We start from the raw sequence: 17649 nt of genomic DNA, 5'->3' as shown, positions 1-17649 counted from the left end.
TGAATTGCCGGAAAGTTGTAGAGAACTGACGAGTATTATATGCCCGTGAGTACTAAGATGCCCAGCATGGAGGAGTTAATAGCACTGATGAAGGAGATGAATGAAAACCTGAAGCAGGGCCAGTTAGAGATGATAGAAAAAGTGAAAAACATTAGAAAAGGCCAAATTGAGATGAAAGAAGAAATAATAAGGAAAATAAAAAGGGAAGTAAACGAGATGCCAGAAGAAATTGAGGGCGTAACAGAAACAAACAACATCCAAGAAGAAGACGAAGGCAGCCAGGATGATACAGACAGCAGGTCAGACTTAAAAGGTGACCAGGATAAAGGGAGACGTAGCTGTGTAGAAGTTCAGGAAGCTGCAAGGGAAGAAGAAAGCATAGAAAACTGCAGCGGACAGGAAGAGAAAGAGCAAGGTAAGGGAACTTTTGTTATACCAGTTGTGGAAGAGAGCCTTGAAGCGAGGACAGCGAGGAAAGAAGAGGGAGATAAAGTACTCCTGCCAGGATCGAAAAGGGAAGAAGGGCTATCGGACATCCACAGAGGTAACACCGGGATCCAGTTTGCAGTGAAGAGGGCAAGGGCCAAGCAGAGGCGGCGGTTCTCTTTGGTAGGCTACCACGAGAACGGTGTAGACTGGGCTAGTCGGTGCACCGAGTGGGTAGCGAGAAAGGGAACCAGCCGAGAAACCAATGGCGCCCTGAGGCAGGACAAGATTGGGTTACCGCTCAAAAGGATAGCCAGCGATATGGCAGGACCTTCTCCTGATTACAGAAGAAGAATGCGCTGCAATCTGGTTGCGATGGACCACGTCAGTAAGTGGGCAGAGGCACACGTCTTGGCAGATCAGGACGCGTCAACGGCAGCTGCAGCAACGAAGGTCTACAAGATCCTCGGCGTCAGGAGGACAAGGTCGACGCCGCCACACCCTCACTCTGACGGCATGGGGGAGCGAAGCTACAGGACCCTAGGAGGCCATCAGAGGACTTTGAAGAAAGATCATCAGGAGATTTGGGATAAACATACACCTCCCATAATGATGGTGTACCAATCGGCAGCTCAAGAGACCACAAAGCGAATGCTTGCTAGCGTTGTGCTTGGCAGAGAGCGTCGACTAACCGGTGACCTTGCATTTGGCAGCCTGGAAGCTGAAGAGACGGACGTGGATAGCTGTGCTGCGAAACTTCGCCGTAAGTTGAGAGCTGTACGTGGAGGGGTGCGCGGCAGGAGGAGACTGGACAGCGACCGGACGAGGACATCGTGTGACAGGCGGGTCATTGGAAGAACTTTCCAGAGAGGTGAGAAAGTGTGGTCGTACAAGCGTGTCCGCAAAAAGGGAAAACCTCCTAAGTTGCTGGGTAGGATCTTACACCACTGTCTCACTGCTCAACGACCTGGTGTTCGAGATCCAACCTACGCCCAGATCCAAGATGAAGGTGGTGCACTTGGACCAATTGCTGCCGCACGTCACGAAGGAGACTTCTGTTCGGGACGAACAGTTCTAAGAGGGGGGCAGTGTAACGAAGTTGACCTGGGCAGAGAAGAAAGGCCTAGATTGTTCTAGGGGTTGAGCGACCAAAGTCGGTAACAGGCCATTACTGTGTGAACAAAAGGGCGGTATCTACTTGTGGCAGAAAAGAAAGGCCTAGATTGTTCTAGGGGTTAAGCGACTAAAGCCGGTAACAGGCCACCACTGTGTAGACAAAAGGGGCGGTATCTACTTGTGGCAGAAAAGAAAGGCCTAGATTGTTCAAGGAGTTAGTGACCTGTGTAAAAGCCAGCTAAGAGAAAGGCCTCAGTTGGGGTGGTGGCATATGTGTTTCCCAGCCAGTGATTGACAGGTGAGAGTGAGACAGACGGAGTTGGAGAGAGACAGAGAATGGGAGGAGGCGGCTCACAGCTGAGGTGGTGGCAGTATGTTTTCTCCAGCCAATGAACGTCAAGAGGGCGTGGAAACTTAGGCTCAGAGAGTTGGAGGAGGGCAGTCCCAGTTGGAGGGAGGCACGCAGTTAAAAGGAGGCAGACCCCGCTGGAGAAGTGAGTTTCAATCGAGTTTTTAAGCAAGTTTTAAGGAGTTATTAGAGTTTATAGTTATTAGTCAAGTTTATGAGTTAGTCTTGGAGAGTCAGTGTTGCGGAGTGCTTCAGTGGTAGCTAGTTGGGCAATTAGTCAGTTGATGAGTAGAGCGGTGTTAGTGTAGCTGAGACTAGTGCAATTCGGTGCAGTGCGGACCAGGGGTCAGTCGTGGAACAGTTTTGTGGCGTTACGTAGTGAGTAAGTAACAGCAAACTGTTGTGACTGTTGTAAATGGTGACTGTAATGAATAGCGTTAGTTGCTAGTAAATGTTCATGTTAGTTAATGTTAATGTGTGAATAAATCAGGTTATTACTTACAACTTTAGCGAGTTTTATTATTTAATCAAACCCACATATTTAATAACTAGTGGCAGGCATTAGTTGTGTAAGTAAAGTTATTTTGGAAAAACTTTACAATATTGAAGCGTGAAGTATACATATATAATACAAACGTTTATAAATATTAACTGTACAAATATGTTTGTAAACTGGGACTGTAAACAACCCCCGCTCTCGCTCCTCTTTATCCAATTAAATTTCATGGTTTTAAATTTATTGCTAGTTTAATAAGAAGCAAGATTATGGCTTTTTATTTCGGTGGCAAATAAAATAAAAAGATTTGCTTTATTTATTAACTTTATTTTATTGTATTACTGGCAAGGAAGCAAGTAATGATGGAGATATCCGGTAAAATTATGTTTTAGAAATTACGTTTCCTCATGTAATTTAGAAACCATTTTTCATAAACATTTTCATTTCCTAACACTGGCATAATAATTTATTTATTTCTATGTTGCATGTACGAGGGTCGTTTGAAAAGTCCGTGCAAAAATAAAAACTACTTAATTTTTTGGGGTAAACCTTTTTTATTTTTCAACATAGTCTCCTTTTAGGCTTATACACTTCGTCCAACGCTGCTCTAGTTTGTTGATCCCTTCCGAATAATAGGATTTGTCCAAGTCTGAAAAATAGCCATTCGTTTCTGCAATCACCTCCTCGTTTGAATAAATTCTTTTTCCCGCCAGCCATTTCTTCATATTGGGGAACAAATAGTAGTCCGAGGGAGCCAAGTCTGGAGAATAGGGGGGATGTGAAACGAGTTGGAACCCTATTTCCATTAATTTTCCGACCACAACAGCTGAGGTGTGAACTGGTGCGTTGTCGTGATGGAAAAGGACTTTTTTTGTGGGCCAATCGTGGGCGTTTTTCTTGCAGCTCGGTTTTCAAACGGTCCAATAACGATGAATAATATGCACCTGTAATAGTTTTACCCTTTTCCAGATAGTCGATGAGGATTATTCCTTGCGAATCCCAAAAGACAGTCGCCATAATCTTTCCGGCCGAAGGAACGGTCTTCGCCTTTTTTTTTGGCGCAGATTCCCCCTTGGTAACCCATTGTTTAGATTGTTCTTTGGTCTCAGGAGTGTAGTGATGTATCCATGTTTCATCCACAGTGACGAAACGACGCTTAAAGTCCTGCGGATTCTTCTGGAACAGCCGCAAACCGTCCTTGCAACACTTCACACGATTTCGTTTTTGGTCAAGCGTGAGCAATCGCGGCACTCATCTTGCGGATAGCTTTGTCATGTCCAAATGTTGATGCAAAATATTATGTACCCGTTCATACGAGATGCCCACAGCACTAGCAATCTCACGCACCTTCACTCTTCTGTCATCCACCACCATAACATGGATTTTATCAATGATTTCTGGAGTAGTAACCTCAACAGGGCGTCCAGAACGTTCAGCGTCACTTGTGCCCATATGGCCACTCCGAAAATTTTGAAACCACTTATAAACTGTTCTAATCGAAGGTGCAGAGTCACCATAATGTTTATCAAGCTTCTCTTTAGTCTCCTCAGGCGTTTTGCCTTTCATAAAGTAGTGTTTAATCAACACACGAAATTCTTTTTCGTCCATTTTTTGAAAATCACTCGACTTCCTCGATTCAAACGAATGCCAAACACAAAGAAATAGACCGATCTGGCTGAAACTTGGTGTGTGTTCTTCCAAGAGATGCTACTAACTAAACATAACCTCGATACGCGCCAGTAGTGCTATCTCTCTGACTTTGCACGGACTTTTCAAACGACCCTCGTATCTTCCAACTGTGCGTATTGTGTGATTTATCTAAATGATAAATTATTCTCCAGCTTGCTTAATTGGGCTTCGGATTTCTTGAGAGCTTATATTTATGAAAGTACCTTTCTAAAATGTACCTAAACCTTTTAGAGTGCCTAAATAGTCAGGGCAGAAGACAAATAAATTATAATTGTTAATAAGTATAAACCATTGAAGATGATTTAGTTCTTAGGTTGAAAGTTTAGCAAATCTTTAATAAACAATAATCTTTCTTCCTGATTAATAAATCAACCACACACAAAAAAAAGATCAATACCTTAAAAATTAAACATTATTGTTTCATTATTTTTCTTTTATTTCTATAAATACAAATAATTTTAAGTTAAATATGTTTTATTTTGTGTAATACTGCATTTACATTATTTATTAACTAAAATTGTTCCAAAGTAGAGTCGATTTATTTTCTGATTCTATCGATGTTTACTGATCGATGTTTGCGTCTTAAATTTTTTTTTTTACTTCTTATTTATTTTTCAAATATTGATTTTCTGATTTAAATAAAAGCTACTGTAGGAAAGGTTTTTCCAAGTGGTTAGGTTATACTGGGATACTGGGTTCGAATCCAGTCTGCTAGTCCTTAGATTTTCTCTTACTAGGAGCTTCTCACAGCTCACTGTCCGGTGATGAACAGTTTGTAAGCTCCAGGCGATGAGGTTTTTAGATATTGATGCGTCTTAAATTAAAAAACCAAGAATTTAGATTAACACATTAGTAACATATTAAAGAAGAATTAATATAAGCATTATTCTTCTGATTTCAATGTGAGATCACAGGCTATGCGGGCCAGTTTTATTAAGTCAGGTAACGGATTTAGAGATAGAAATGTATAATACTTGGCTGGGAAGCTCGAAAACGGAAGTCACCTGTCAAGGTTGGCCAGCCTGCCAGGTTCGTTTAATTTAGTAAATTAAATAAAAAACGATTATAGACTGTAAAGTAATGGACCAAACTCTCTCCTTCTAAATTTGCACTATAAATAATTATTCACCTAGGAGTTAATTAATGGGCAACATCTCCATTTATTATAAATTAATTTATTTAATGGTATATTTAATTTAAGTAAACTTTCTTATAATTGCAGATATATTAATATTGAAGTAGTTATCTCCAAGTGGACATTAATAATTCCTAAATTTTTTTTGTCATTCATGCATTAAGGAATGATGGTTTAATTATCTTTTCCGTCCGTCGGTTTGTCTGTTTGCACTACAAACATAAATATAGCACTCCAATTAAAACGGCCACCTAGATACTGCTCAAGTTAGCAGTTTTTTTTTTTTTTTTTTAAGGAAACGTTCCTGTATACATGGAAATAGTCAAATCAGGGCCCCATTGTGTTTGTTTTCTTTGGATATCTTTCTAATTTAAATATTTATAACTCTTCCGGTAATTCCAAAATGGCTTATATGCGTCAGGGTTTCTGAATCATTTATTTTTTTTTATCTAGTTTCCAGTAGGTGAAGGACATGGCCGGTATCTACTATCTGTTGAATACATTCACAGAATACGTTATTATTATTTATTAAGTTTATTGGTTTTATTGCTTTATATTAAAATTATACATTTCTGTAGCAAGAGTTTGGGCTCTGCCAGTAATAACAATTATAAAAAGAAATAGGCACTACCAATTACTTCCAATTGTGAAAGATAAATTCTAAATAAAATAGAAGTATGATATAGAAAATCAAAATCTCCCCTCGTTACAATTATTTCTTGAAAAACAAAGAAAAATAATGAAAACTGATATATTTACAAAAAATTACTTAAATTTGATAATGATAGGAGTTTAATTATTATTCGGTAGCGGAATTTCTTTACAAATTAAAACTGTCCGGTAGGACAGTTGTATAAGGATTGATCGTCAAAAAGTGCACGAAAAAGCGTAACGTTAAAAAACACCCAACTTTGACAATTTTTTTCTCTTTTCCTATAAAAGATAAAATTCCCAAATTTTCTTTAAAATATAGGGCAAACCCTCCTTTATAACTGTAATTTTTTTGCAACCCCCCAGACCTAATAGATTTCGAGAAAAAAGTTGCCGAAAATGAGCAAAAACGGCATTTTCAGAAATTGTTGTTGTTCTTGTTGTTGTTGTTGTTGTTGTTGTTGTTGTTGTTGTTGTTGTTGTTACCTTTTTTGTAAACTACGTAGCGCCTAAACGCGAGAACCGATTTTCATGAATGAGGTGACATTCGATTCGGAATTTTATGTAGATGTGCCTTTTGGGGGTCTCGACGCTGTACACCGAATTAGAGAGGAGTTAGCCCCCTTTATGTAAGGCCCCCTTCAAAATTATTATTACTAATTACTCTGTAAATCTTAGCCCGATTTTGATAAAATTTGGTAGGATGATAGAGTTAGGGCTCCCCTACGTAACATTAAAGCGGCGATCTGCTCTTACACTAGTTAAGGGGAAGTATAGCAATCGTTTCAAATTATCGACAAGTGAACTGATTTTCATGAATGAAGTGTCATTCGAATCGAAATTTTGTACAGATTTGCACTTTAAAAGTCTCGTCGCTACGCCTTATATGGAGGGGAGTTTGCCCCACCCAAGTAAGGCCGTTTCTAAAACTATTATTACCAATATTTCGGACGCTTTGTCCGATTTTGATAAAATTTAGCACGAAGAAGTGATTAAAGCTCCTCTACATGGCTGTGAAGTGCCATCATGCTTTTACACCTACTAAGAGGAAGTACTGAAATCGTTAAAATTATCAATGGGTGAAACTATTTATACATTAATGAATTGTCGTTCGATTCAAAATCTTTGCCTCTTTGCCTTTTAGGAAGAAGTACTGTAATCGCCCGTTTATTTTTCTTACTCCTCTTAAAAGGAAGGTCTGAAATCGCAGTTTAAATTTGCTTTTTACGTACAAATACCTTCCTATTTTATATAAAAAGGCTTTCTCAAAAAAATTGTTATTGAGGATGGTTTGGGGACCGCAACTATAATCATTCTTTAAAAAGATCTCTCTAGTGGTAGTTACGGTTCCTACTTAACACCTTATCAGGTTATAATGATAGAATTGCTTATTCCAAATTTAAAAAAAACAGTAAAGCAGATATGTAACTTAGCAAAATAGACAAAAATGAAAATCTATCCAAAAGGTACAAAAATCTCCTTAACAAAAACTTACAGTTTAAAAAGTTAAGTATAAGGGTTGATTAAACGACAAAAGGTACACAAATCAGCAAGTACCCAACATTTCATTCAAGCTTAGTTGATATAATTTAAGTAATTTTGCTGCATTAACTTTTCCTTCACATTTTTTAGAATTTATTAGATGTCACAGACCCTTATGCTGGCCATTTTCATCTACAAAAAATTTGTTCAAGTAGCACTGTAGATTGACTGTAATATCTATTAATCTATAATAATCAAACTATTAATTACAGGTTAAAAAGAAAACGTTATAAAAAATAAAAAAAAATACGAGGCTACAAAATTTAAAAACTTTTTTAAAAAAATGCTTACACCAACATACATCAATGATTTCGATTATTTTATTTTTAATAAAAATCGTCTGTTTAAGTTTATTCTTCGATTAAAGTAATTGTTATTTTATGTAGTAGTCAAACGTTTATAATAATAGGTAATAATTATCTGGCTTTATCGCAAATAATATAGTTTTCTTCAATCACACTCTCAATGTAGCTGTTCTTCTCACAATGTTATATATATGTTATGTAATATAAAATAAATAAGTATTGCATACTTTTAGGACAGCTAATTATTCCAGTATTTTACTGTAAGTAAAATTAAATTACAATTGAGAAATGAATAATTGTTGTTGAATAATCTACTTGTTATTAACTGTGTGTTATTTGTGCTCACGAATATTTCGGTAAGACGAATTCAAGTCTGAAATATTGTTTTAAATCCTCCGTGATTCAAATTTAAACAGTAGCCGACTCTAACTTTGTCTTTTTCTACTTTAACATGCATGTATAAGATGTGACAACTTCAGAATAAAGGGCATATTAAAGATAAATCTGAAGAATAATTTGGAATAGAATTAAAATAAAGTACCTATTTAAAAACGAAGATATAAATGCATTTTATCATAATTATAACCAAATAATATTATGAACGAACTGGCCAGCATAAGGGTCTGTGACATCTAATAAATTCTAAAAAATGTGAAGGAAAAGTTAATGCAGCAAAATTACTTAAATTATATCAACTAAGCTTGAATGAAATGTTGGGTACTTGCTGATTTGTGTACCTTTTGGCGTTTAATCAACCCTTATACTTAACTTTTTAAACTGTAAGTTTTTGTTAAGGATATAAATATAATTCTTACAAATCTATACCTCTCATCTAGAGCACCAGTAATGAAATAGAATAAACTGTTTAATTTGTCTTTGCTGTCAATATCTTGTAAATTAGTGTAAACCTCTGTGTTATTGGAGCTTATGTATAATCTTTTCCTTAGTGAATTATAGAAAGAACATCCTAGCATGAAGTGAATGATGTTATCTCTTTTTCTTTCAGCACAAGTCAAACAAACCCTTTCATAGTCAAATACATGGTTTATTCCTTTATGAATAATCTTAGGATAACTTAGTACTGGCTACCCTAGGATAAGATAGATTAAACTAGGGCGGCCTCAATGCCTACGCCCTTTGGATCTATTGTGGCTCCCCTCACACTAAAGCTCACCCTCCAGACCTGTCCTTTAATACATCCTATTAATTCTGGAGAGCTACTCTTGGATAAAGCTCACAGGCCTTGGTTTTTCCTTCCCGAGAAGTAACATCCTTAGCCATAATAGAGCCACCTGGCTACCCTAATCTGTGCTATCAGTCTGATTTTAGTAATATTACACATGAGCTTAACATATGACTTGCCATTGGCCAAAGGACATATCAATCTACAAGAATACGTCATTAAAATCAAACGATTGAATTTTATTGGGACGTCGGTATTACAGAAATAAAATTGTAGGGGACAATGACAGCATCAACTCTAGAGTCAACACTTTAAGTTTCATCCAAAACAGTACTGAACTTTTAATTCATTTACATAAATATCCTCATTATACGAGGGTCGTTTGAAAAGTCCGTGCAAAAATAAAAACTACTTAATTTTTTGGGGTAAACCTTTTTTATTTTTCAACATAGTCTCCTTTTAGGCTTATACACCTCGTCCAACGCTGCTCTAGTTTGTTGATCCCTTCCGAATAATAGGATTTGTCCAAGTCTGAAAAATAGCCATTCGTTTCTGCAATCACCTCCTCGTTTGAATAAAATCTTTTTCCCGCCAGCCATTTCTTCATATTGGGGAACAAATAGTAGTCCGAGGGAGCCAAGTCTGGAGAATAGGGGGGATGTGAAACGAGTTGGAACCCTATTTTCCATTAATTTTGCGACCACAACTGCTGATGTGTGAGCTGGTGCGTTGTCGTGATGGAAAAGGACTTTTTTGTGGGCCAATCGTGGGCGTTTTTCTTGCAGCTCGGTTTTCAAACGGTCCAATAACGATGAATAATATGCACCTGTAATAGTTTTACCCTTTTCCAGATAGTCGATGAGGATTATTCCTTGCGAATCCCAAAAGACAGTCGCCATAATCTTTCCGGCCGAAGGAACGGTCTTCGCCTTTTTTGGCGCAGATTCCCCCTTGGTAACCCATTGTTTAGATTGTTATTTGGTCTCAGGAGTGTAGTGATGTATCCATGTTTCATCCACAGTGACGAAACGACGCTTAAGGTCATGCGGATTCTTCTGGAACAGCTGCAAACCGTCCTTGCAACACTTCACACGATTTCGTTTTTGGTCAAGCGTGAGCAATCGCGGCACCCATCTTGCGGATAGCTTTGTCATGTCCAAATGTTGATGCAAAATATTATGTACCCGTTCATTCGAGATGCCTACAGCACTAGCAATCTCACGCACCTTCACTCTTCTGTCATCCATCACCATATCATGGATTTTATCAATGATTTCTGGAGTAATAACCTCAACAGGGCGTCCAGAACGTTCAGCGTCACTTGTGCCCATATGGCCACTCACTCCGAAAATTTTGAAACCACTTATAAACTGTTCTAATCGAAGGTGCAGAGTCACCATAATGTTTATCAAGCTTCTCTTTAGTCTCCTGAGGCGTTTTGCCTTTCATAAAGTAGTGTTTAATCAACACACGAAATTCTTTTTCGTCCATTTTTTGAAAATCACTCGACTTCCTCGATTCAAACGAATGCCAAACACAAAGAAATAGACCGATCTGGCTGAAACTTGGTGTGTGTTCTTCCAAGAGATGCTACTAACTAAACATAACCTCGATACGCGCCAGTGGTGCTATCTCTCTGACTTTGCACGGACTTTTCAAACGACCCTCGTATTTACAAAAAAAAAAAAAAAAAAATGAACTTGTTGCAATTTCGAATTACTTGGGCGCACTTCTATTACTAGATATTATGACTAGTAAATTTCTTTGAACATAAATATTTATTGAAAGATCTCTATTTCTCTATTGCCGGAAAAGAGATTAGCTATGCGTTTTGCGTATTGGATTCCCGCGCGGAGGACCCGGGTTCGAATCCAGCTGCTGACCCTCAGATCTTTCTCTTCCTAGGAGCTTTTTACAGCTCACTGTTCGATGTTTGATGGACAGTAATGTGTGGTTACCGGCATTGCACTGGGAAAAAAATCTCCGTGCGCCAATGACGTGAGATATTGATGCGCCCCAAATTTAAAAAATTAAAAGAAAACCTAAAACTTTGACCAATTTTTCCACTTTTCTTACAAAAAAGATAATTTTCCCAAAATTTCTTTAAAATAAGGGGGATGTGCTCGTTTGTAAGTGTGAGAATAGTTACTCTATAATTTAGACAATTTTGAGTGTTATAAGAGAGGCAAAGCTTTTACATAAATTGTGACATAATACAAATACTCGATTCTTAAAAGTAACAATAATAATTCTTAACTGAAATCTCTTGGAAAATACAGTAATATGAACTCCTATTCAAACCAAATATAAATGAATGAAATAAAGGTAGTTCGAAATCAACATACAAATTAATGTCGGCAAAAAGAGCCCCCTGATTCGTGAATTCGCTCTGATTTGAAGAGCTGCCTATGTAAAACAATATTTATTATACAATTGAGAAATGTGTACATTTCATATACCGGATACGGTAGCACCTTAAACGGAGGTATGAAAAATAATTCTCTAAGTATTCTACATTAAACTTGTTCTTGGAAATCGATTCAATGTTTCAGAAAACAGACTCTAAATTTAGAAGTAAAGGTTGAAGGTTAGGTTAAGTAGCATTTAGAAATTATTCCATTAATTTGAGCTTTTAGAAGTTTAAAAATAAGATACAAAGTTCATGAGAACAATAACATGACTCTTCCCGCACTTTGCGTAATAAAATTTTCTTCAAATTTTAAATAGTTCTAAAAATATATTGTACATATTCATTTTACAGGAATAATTTTGGGGGGGGGGGAAATGCCAAAAACTGGTTTCGATAAAATTGCCAATCCAGCCATCCCAATCATCTTCAAATTTGTAATTTCAGTACTGCCCTACTTGCTCCAATACGGACGTACGGAATACAACACTACGGAAGCGCTAAAAAAAACGAACTTCAACCGACTTCAGACCATACAATCAAAAATTCTAAGAACAATAGTTAACGTTCCCTTCTACGTCTCCAATCATACTATACTCTCTGATCCAAATATTCCTCTCGTCTCTGAAATAGCCCCAATCTGGATACACAAAACTCCACTCAAATCTACACAGTCATTACAACCCTCTGATCCAAAACATTTCCTTCTAATCCTCAATGCAGACTAAAGCGGCGGTGGCCACGCGATCATCTCAACATATAACGCCAACCTCCTAGGATGGTTGCTGCGTAAGCTTGCCAATCTGGCGTACTAACGGCCTTCCATCACTGGATGGTCGTCGTTCACTCCACTCACGCCTCTTAGAGCACATGCATGTGCGCGTATATGTATGGATATATATGTGCGTGCATTTGCATTTGTGCCATCCCTTATCACTCATCTCTTTTGCTTATTGCACTGCATACAGTTGCAAAATAAATAAACAAATGTAATTAAAAAAAAATTCAGTACCATATTTATACCTTATTAATATTTAGAGGTTTTTATAAATTGATATATTCACTAATAGTTCTAAGATCAATGTTTTAAAAGTAGAGCAATAAGAGTGTCCAGCTTAAAGAAGATCCTAAGAGGAGTAACATGGATGAGGCACTCGCAAGATTTCTTTCTGGAAGGACCTGACAAGACCCCCGCTCAATTTATCTGCTTGGCAGAACGCAAGTGGATTTTGAGAAAGATTACTACCCAGTATTACAAGACATTGCCTCCTCTAGAGAGGATGCTCTAGTTTAAACCGCTAGGATTTCCTGGCCAGTTGTGGACGAAACTCCGTATCATCTCTTTGGTAAATGCGCACACTAAGTTCAAAAAATGATTCGTTATGTTTGTTGCTAATAGTCTGGAGTCAAACTGGGTCAAAGCACTTCTTTATCCTGGGCACTTTTTAATTATACAGGGCTGATGTGTGCTGTGGGGAGATGCTAGATTAGATTAGATCTTCGAGCTGGCATATCACGCTTCACTCAAAGTATTTGTAGATAATTATGTATCTATGTAATATTGAAAGCAAGTAATAATTAGCCAACATTAGAAGTAAGAACAAATTTAAGCTAAAACGTCAAAAAAAAATTTAAAATAATAATTAGAAAATCTTCGTACCAGATATTTCTCTTAGATTTCATTTTATGAATCTTACTTTCATATATTTCTGTTCTCAAGTATTTTATTTTTGCCGTTCTTATCTTTCATTATCTCAAATGTTTGACTATTTCAAGATAATATATTGCCTTGTCAGCTTTGAAAGTAGCATTTAAACTTTTTTAAAAATAAATTTGAAGAATTTTACTTTCTTTGCTTAGTAATATAATTACTTAAATACTGACCTAGGGTAGGTGTCCCATAATTGTCCCCAAAAAACGTGTGAGTAAGATTAATTTGTTCGGTCTCAAATCTGATCTCCACACACTGTCGCTTAATGTAAATTAACTGAAACTGCTAAAAGTTGATAACTAATCAGAATTTGATACAGAAACTGAATTTTTTTTTTAAACCTTTTAAGAGCGCGTTGTTGAATTTCGTTCACATCTTGCTATTTCTATGCTTTCTTAGATGGAAGGTTATCCACCAAGGATGGAAGGTTATATTTTTCCCAGCTAGTTCGAAAAACTAGACACAGAGTGTTAGTGTCGATATTGTAAACAGTGAAACCTTTATTTTAAATCAGATAGGTTATAGTTTGTGAGATAAGGTCATCCACTGCTTCCAATCATGTAAGTTTTTCACTGTTTCATCTTGTTTTATTAATTTCCCATAATTTTTAGTGGATGCCGAGTCAGTTCGTTAATTTTTTGTGTACTTTCCGATGATTGAAAAATCATCTAATTATTGATTTATGGGAATGTAATTTGGAAGTTTTGATTGACGACAATAACGTAGTGTCATTGTTAGTTTACTTCTTTTTTCCACAACAAGATCAATTGCTTCAACCGCAAACAAATCAATAATCACTGAAGAACACAGTTATGACTGCAGATAAATGTACAATTGACGTAATAATTTGGTTGTACATCAATAAATCATCAAAGGTAAAAGAAACTTCTTTTTAGAAAACATCCCATTGAAGAAAGTGTCGTAGTACTATTAATGAAGTAATGAATGGTTCGAGGGAAAGAGATAGACGTCAATAAAAGGGGATAGCAAGTAACATACTTGGGTGAGCGGTCTCCTAACATGTGAGTGACAAGAGTCAAAAATGCCATTCACTACTAAAACTCTTACAGTATATTGAAATGGACATAATAGCCCTTCTTAATTTTGTATATGCTCGTATTCCGTCTATCTGTAACACTCAACAAGCAGGCCCTTCTTGGTTCAATTTAACCCTAGCATTTTGCACTTTATTTGGCTAGTTTGTTTCTTAAATGTTTTTTTTTTTAAAGTTCAGGGCTTTCTGGCTAAAATCTGGGTACGTTCTTTCTCTCTCTTAGTTGTCCTTAACTAAAGTATACTTCAGGAGTGATTGGAAACTACGAATTCCTCATTAGGAGCTAGAAGTTCCAGCAGGTCCCTTTAAAGTCAGGTTTCATAGTTATTACAATGTACTCTTTTATTTCAACTGTCATTAACATTGTCGCACACAATTTTTGAAGAAAAAATTACTAGAACATAGGCCATACATAAAACAATAGTGAACCATAAATTACTGAATTTGGTTTGTACAATTTAAGAATTTCAAGAGTGCCTGCGCTTTAGATGGATTTCATAAAATTGGCAAATCATTTCTAAGTTGAATGGATAATTTTGGATTTTTAGAAAAAAAAATACTTTTTTCTGCAACCATGTAGGAATGTTTTCATTACTCAAATAAAATCAGCTGTGTAATTCCCAACTTTACCTCACTGATGGGGAAAAATTCCCATTAGTGTCACTTTCAAGAAAAACAAGAAGTTTTGTTATTAAATATTTTCTGTAAAACTTTAACAAACTTATTTAACGTAACTAAGTAATTAAAAAACGAATATTAAAAAAATAAAATAAAATTTGAAAGGAATATAGAAATAAAAATAATATTTTAATAAATAATTACGATATTTTTAATTATAACAGTTAAAAAGGTTATAGTGTTACTTTACAGAAATTTAAAATGGATTCTAGTGATTCCTGTTTAGTTTTTTTTTTAGTTAATAACCCTAATGGTTGCAGAAAAAATATAATATTTAACTCGAGTGTTAAGTATTTTCCACACTTGTTAAATAAATAACTATTAACGTCCATTTCACTGCTGCCCCTAGATTTAAAGCCAATGGCAACAATATTTCATATGAGTACGATGTTTGGTACATTTATTTCGTTTGTCTAAAATAGATCACATTAAATCATTAGGATTGGTTGTGTGTACTTTCATTAGCTATTTATTGATTTTTTTCGTTTAATATTTACGTTTTTATTTGCATGGAATATTAATTTATTCATGAAGTCTTATTCCTTTTATCTTGTTTTGTTCTGTATTCCCAATTGTGTTTTTAATTTAATTATTCTATAATTGTTAATTAATTATTGTAATTTTTAATTTAATTATGTTATTTACAATCTTGAGCGATATGTTAGTTCATATTGTCAAAACGTAAATGGAATACAGATCGAAATACAATAATCTACCCTGGCAGAAACTCGTGTAAATTTCACTTACTGCAGTTTACGTTGTTTTAATTCTCTTTCTTCTTTTGTATTGGTAAGAAAAATTTAGGCGATTGTGAAAATTTTCGGTTTGCACTAGAAAAAATTGTTCTGAGAACTCTTGGGTCCACAAAATTGGTTTTTACGCAAAATTGGTTTAAATCAATAATTTTTGGAGGTAAAGTGCCAATCTGAAGTGCCACTTTAAATGGAAAAGGGCTGCAACTATTTTGTGCATTGGACTTGATATGCTCATTGCACATTTGTTGATCTATAACTTATAATTAGGGAACGGATTCGTATGTATTTACATATTTTTTTCTAGGCAATTTACAGACGTTTTTCAACTAGAAGTATTCATACTGACACTTTTTAAGCCGTTTGAGTCTACTTTTATTTCACATATTTCCACATATTTGGATGTTATCGCATATTTATACATATTTGATTAAAATAAATAAATATTTCTACATATTTAATCAAAATATGTATCTATTTTTTCACATTTTTCATTTTGGGCATACAGTGGAACCTCGCATAACGAGCACCTCTCTTAACGAGTAATTCGCATAACGAGTAAAACAAATTGATTCTTATAGCGAGCGATGTTTCGCATAACGATAGTTTTCTAATGACATTTCGCTGACTGCGCAGTTTTCGCTGACTCATCGAAAACTGCGCATTCTTCGATTAGTCATTCCTGTTTACGCATATGCGTTTCATATTCTCTACGTATCTAATGCATTGATACAGTCGAAACCGAACTTCACCGAATGAGTGGTGTATAGGGGAAGTCCATATAGTGACATTTGTGTTTAAATATTATTGTGTTTATTTTGTTATCCCTCTAACAAAATGGCTTCGAAAAGAATTAAAATAACGTTAGAATTGAAACGTAAAATCATTGAGAAACGAGAAAATGGTGTAAGTGTGGCTGATCTAGCAATTATCCCCTTTTATTTTAATTTATATAAAAAAATTGTTTCGCTTAACGAGTATTTCGCGTAACGAGTAAGGTTCTGGAACGAATTATGCTCGTTAAGCGAGGTTCGACTGTATTTTCATAATTGGGAGGTGGTTGACAGGAACTGTGAACCAGACTGTAGGGCTGTGAATCACAGTGGGTACAATGGTTATTGTAATTTACACAGAATGCTGCTAAACAGTGGTGGGCACTTGTTAGTTCTTTGAAGTTGTCTGACGTTGTCTGTTCTTTCAGCTCGTTCGTTGAAGTGACCAATTCATTTCGTTCGGTCACTTAGTGTATTCTTTTTTGGGTGAAATGCCACGAACATCGGCCTCAAACAAACAACTGGTTGCTAAATATCTTCGCGAGTTTCCAGCAGAACTTTTTCGAAGTGATGGAGACATTTTGTACTGCACAGCTTGTGACAAGCGTGTTTCTTGCTCTCAACGTTCCCAAGTCACCCAACATATTGCCACCGGATCGCACATAAAGAATAAAAACAGAAAGAATGAGAGGACGTCCTATCAAGCCTTCCTTACATCTCCATCATCAAGTAAGTCTACTCTGAGTACAGATCTGTGTCGGGCTTTGGTTAGAGCAGATATCCCTTTCCACATACTTAAAAATCCTCATTTCAAAGGATTTTAGTCGTTACAAGTCCATCTTACGCCCAGATCGTCGTCACTTTACGTTCCAACATTTGAAATTTCATGTGGTTGCAAACAATTTCGAAGAGTGAAGTTTTCAAAATTGAAAATTTAACACATCTTTTTATAAATAGTAAAAATGTTCTTTGTTGTATAAATCATTATAACTTGTAAAAACAAATTATTTTGTTCCTAATAAATTATTATAAATTGTAAAAATGTTCTTTTCTTGTATAAATAATTATAACTTGCCCCCCCCCAAAATCCATTTTCATAAAAAAAAATGTCCATTTTACTTAAATATTCCAGAAAATATTTTAAGAAAATCACATATTTTCCACATAATTGACGAAAATAAATGCATATTTTAATTAAATATTTGGCATTTTTAAATCCATAAAAATCCGTTCCTTACTTATAATTGAAATATTTTTTTCCAATAAAAAATGCAGCTTTAGATAATTCTTGGTGAAGTGATTGGGCACAGCTTCTGTCTCTTGCCATTTAAATGTAATTTTCAGTCTCGTTAACCTTCATAATACAAAATAAAGATTGAATT

General features: G+C 35.8%; 2 long non-coding RNA genes across 5 annotated transcripts in view; one reads left to right on the top strand and one right to left on the bottom strand.

Moving 5' to 3' along the window:
* LOC141455438 (uncharacterized) overlaps nucleotides 1-13321 on the bottom strand; it is a 37067-nt gene extending 23746 nt beyond the window's left edge. For both annotated transcript variants that reach the window (XR_012459271.1, XR_012459270.1), the window contains exon 1: nucleotides 13184-13321. This is a non-coding gene — a long non-coding RNA (uncharacterized lncRNA). The remainder of the gene's footprint in view (nucleotides 1-13183) is intronic.
* Nucleotides 1-17649, top strand: part of LOC141455439 (uncharacterized) — a 74341-nt gene that overhangs the window by 13771 nt on the left and 42921 nt on the right. The window contains exon 1 of one of the 3 annotated variants that reach the window (XR_012459272.1): nucleotides 13407-13570. The exons of 1 other annotated variant lie outside the window; for it this stretch is intronic. This is a non-coding gene — a long non-coding RNA (uncharacterized lncRNA). One more of the 3 variants, XR_012459274.1, reaches the window with a different exon arrangement.

This window comes from Rhodnius prolixus, unplaced genomic scaffold (genome assembly GCF_049639745.1).
Source record: "Rhodnius prolixus isolate KJV_2025 unplaced genomic scaffold, Rpr scaffold_4, whole genome shotgun sequence".
NCBI classification, from domain to species: domain Eukaryota; kingdom Metazoa; phylum Arthropoda; class Insecta; order Hemiptera; family Reduviidae; genus Rhodnius; species Rhodnius prolixus.
This window is presented reverse-complemented; position numbering and strand designations above follow the sequence as displayed.